The sequence below is a fragment of the Panthera uncia genome, chromosome D2 (genome assembly GCF_023721935.1).
Source record: "Panthera uncia isolate 11264 chromosome D2, Puncia_PCG_1.0, whole genome shotgun sequence".
NCBI classification, from domain to species: domain Eukaryota; kingdom Metazoa; phylum Chordata; class Mammalia; order Carnivora; family Felidae; genus Panthera; species Panthera uncia.
This window is the reverse complement of record NC_064818.1, coordinates 49696515-49700509: the sequence shown is the minus strand read 5'-3', so window position 1 is coordinate 49700509 and position 3995 is coordinate 49696515.

Here is a 3995-nt window from a genome sequence, read left to right as displayed (position 1 = left end):
GGGGGGGCCGGCCCGGCGGGCGGGCGCGAGGAGAGCGGAGCGGGCGGCGGCGGCGGCGGGCGCGGGGCGAGCGCGCCGAGGGGGCGGAGGAGTTGCCGTGGGTTTGTTTACGCATTGCTGCCCGGCTCGGGGCACAGCCCGCACTCCCTGATTGGACACAAACTGGGGCACAGCCTCTCGCCGCCGCCCGCCAGGCCTCCTCGAGCAGCCGCCGCGCAGCTCCCGGAGCGCCCTGCCCGGCACGGCCCGCGGCGGCGCCCGGGCCTGGAGGGGACGAGCCGCGGCGGCCGCCGGCGGCGGGCACGGAGCCACTCGTCGGCCCAAGGCTCGCCATCGCCCACCTGTAGTGGCCCGACCTTGGCAAGGAGAAATTCGAAACTTCTGAGCTGGGGACTTCGTGTCATTCAGCTGGAGAAGGGGCACTTTCTCCCCCCCCCCCCGTCTCCCCCCCCCCCCCCCACCACAGATGGAGGAAGCTTGCCCTTGAGTGGATAGAAAGCAGCGGCTCAAATGTGCCCCTTCGGCGATGGTCAAGCCGAACCTTCCTCTGTAAGCTATCCCTGGGAGCTCAGTTTCCTCCCGGGCCTTCAGCTTCTCGGCTTGTATTCTGTCCTCACGCAGCATTCAAAGTTGCCATCCCAGGAATGACCTTGCCTCATGATGCCTAAGATCCCAGATGACTCCCCATGGCCTCAACCCCCGATTCCTCAGCCTCAGAGTATTCCACACCTGGGCCTCCACTTGTCTGTCTCCTCTCCACTGACAACCCTCACCCCCAAAACCTTTGCCTGCAGACAACACCTTAGGCGCCCCCGTTCTTTCCAGATGGATTTTGATCCTGCTCCGTTCTCTGCCACAAACCCAGAGAACCCTGTAGCTCCCACAGCTTGTCAAACCCTCGTGGACACAGCTTGTCTAGCATCTCCTACCGTCTCTGTGCAGTCTCCACCAGCCGGGTGCAGAACCCACCCCTTGTGGCCCGCATCAGTTTGGCTTGAGGGTCAGTCATGTGCCTACTCTGTGCCCCCAACCAGTCTGTGGATTCCTTAAGAACAGGAGCCTGGTTTTAACAGGGCCCTGGGGATGGGAGAGATGAAAGCTGTAAGAATAAAATTGTCACTGAATGTCTGCAGCTCTGCTGGTGCCGGAAGGACTCAAGAGAGTCTCTATCAAGAGGGTCTCCTGATAGTCTGCAAACCTCATCTTGCAAAAAGCAAATACTTCCAAAACCCGAGAATGCCCTCCATTTCCCCTGTGTCTCTGTGTCTTTTCCCTGCCACACCTAGCTATGTGCCCTCTATACTCTTAATGGGCACCTGATAACCCTTGGGGGAGTAAAACTGAGATGTTCCCTAAGCTAAAGCTCAAGGTGATTAAAGTGAATATAGTAAATCATGAAGGAATAGACATGAATGCCCAGGAACCCAGTCATTTTACAGATAATTCCTGGGGCTAAGAGTCCCTCAACTATGACAGCTAGTATGGATTTGCCAGTCTCCAGTCGAACACTAGGGAAGTAGACCCAGACCCTCCCCGACTCTTGGGATGGCTGGATTTCTTTCTCTCTTGAGATTCACTGCTTCCAGTCCCACTGGGAAAGCTGTCTTTGAATTCTGAGGGTAAATCCAAGTGAAAGTAAAGTTTTCTTTCCCAGGCAGTTCCATAGTGATGATTTAAGGCAGCAAATTAGTTACAAACGTGCTGAAAGAACTGGAAGTGCAACCAGGGGAAGGTGAGGCAATCCTGAGATTAGCAACTGCTGGATGCATCTCTCCCCTAGGGCTGGAGGGACAAAGGGAAGAGGCTGCCGGAACCTTGAAGGTCTTGCCCAGTGCGAGCTGAAGCCATGAAGGAACTTACAAAGAATGCTGAAGATGCCTCCCATAGCAAAGAAATCCCTCTCACCCTCCAGGGCCACCCAGTGGTAGAAAGTAGAAGCCAGGGGACAGGATGACAGAGAGCAGGGGTCAGAGCCCCTACAGTGCAGATCAGAGTAGGGAAAGGAGGTGGATCAGAGAGCACAGTGGCAGGCCACTGACGTTCCGGGCATGGGTGCAACATCTGGTTACCCCGGGGACTCTTCTTTCGCAGGGATTCTGCAGGAACAAAGCACACTTTGTTTCTGAGCCCCAGCACTCCCTTCCTCCTTCTGGTCCCTCTTTGCCCTTTTGCTTCCATTTCTCCTTCTAGCTTCTTCTCTACCATAATTCCCTTATATTTCCTTTTTCTCTCTTATTCTGTGGCTCCCATTTTTCTTTTTGGGTTCCAGTATACTTCCTCCTGACTTCTCTTCTCTCCATGGAGTCTCTGCTCCCCTCTTTGTCCTACTCCTTCCTGAGCAGGATGGCAGCCTTCTTCAGCGTGAAGGAGATCAGTGGGTTCCTATGGTAGGTCATGGAATCCGGACCTATCGTATAGTTCCCCTCCAGACACCGTGCGAGGCATTTCACATATGTGATCTCATTTTATCTTCGCCTCACCTGCTAGCTGGGCACCCTTGAATAAACTCCAGTGGCTTCATCATTTTCCATCAGAGGGAAGGCTTTGCTAGTACAGGTCACCAACGTCACTGCTCTTAGCTTTCCTCCTCTGTTAGGTGCCTCCCTCCCCCCTTTCTTTTTCTTATCGCACATCTCTTCCTTCCACTAGCTCAACTATTTTTCCTAAATCTCAACTCTCAACAGCCTAATAGATCCATACTCTAAATTGGCATTTCAGCTGACTTTGGCAGGGTGGGGAGAATTCAATAAATGGAGATTGAGGAAAAGCATTCTTCGTGGGACAGTGAATAAAATGGTCCAGTTTGAATGAACAAAAGGTACAGGTAGGATATAGGACCAGATTTCAAATATTTGCCTTTAGATTTCAGCTAAGACAGACTACGCAGAAACACAAATTCACCTTAAGTATATTCAGCGTGTGTATAATTCATATAATTAGAATCATAATATTTTAAAGCCAGAAAGAAATCAAGACCTTGTCTTGATTTGTCCATTTTTAAGTGAATGAACTGAGGCCTACCAGGCTTAGGTAGCTGGAGTATTGCGGTAGTTAACCACAGACATTAGAGGGGTGCCTGGGTGACTCAGTCGATTAAGTGGCTGACTCTTGATCTCAGCCTGGGTCATGATCTCATGGTTCATGGTATTGAGCCCCACATTGGGCTCTGCACTGGTGGCATGGAGTCTGCTTGGGATTCCCTCCCTCTCTCTCTTTCTTTCTCTGCCCCTCCCCTGCTCATGTGCATGCACATGTATGCACCTTCTCTCTCAAAAAGATAAATAAACTTTTTAAAAAAGCAAAAAAAATGTGGACATTAGAGTTTGAATACCTGTGTTCAAATGCCCACTTTGACAAATGTTAGGTTATTTGACCTTGAACTTATCAGTGTTTAAGATTCCTCATCTATAAGATAGGAAAATGATAGAATCTATCCCAGTGGGCTGGTGTGAGAATTAAATGTTCTTACAGGTAAAACACATAGCACAGTGCCTGGCACATAGTCAGTCTTCACTAAATAGAGGTGAATATTATTATGATTTCCCACGGCTATTTGGCTGGTAAATACCGGAGTCAGAAATGGTCCCCAAACCTTTTAAGCAGTAATTGAGTGTTCTCCCCATTTCTTAGAAGCCATATCTTAGGATGCCGTCTGTGAAAATATGGTGGCTCCTCTGGCCTGGTGTTCTCAGTTATCCTCCTGGCTTCCATTCCTCTACACCTCCTGCTATCTGCTCTGCCACCGGCCTCAGCAATCCCACGATACAATCAGTATTGCATCCTGTGAAGTTCTGGGTGGGGGGCATGAAAAATTAGCAATGGGCACATTCCACGTTAAGCAATGTAGTTTACCAGTTCTGATATCCTCAAATTTTACTCATTTAAATTTCAAAGGACAAAAAATAATTGTTGAATTAAAGAGGTTTGAGTTATCTGTCATCCTGCAGCCTGTAGAGTGTCAAACTTACCAGCTTAAATTTTGATGGTTCCTTAGA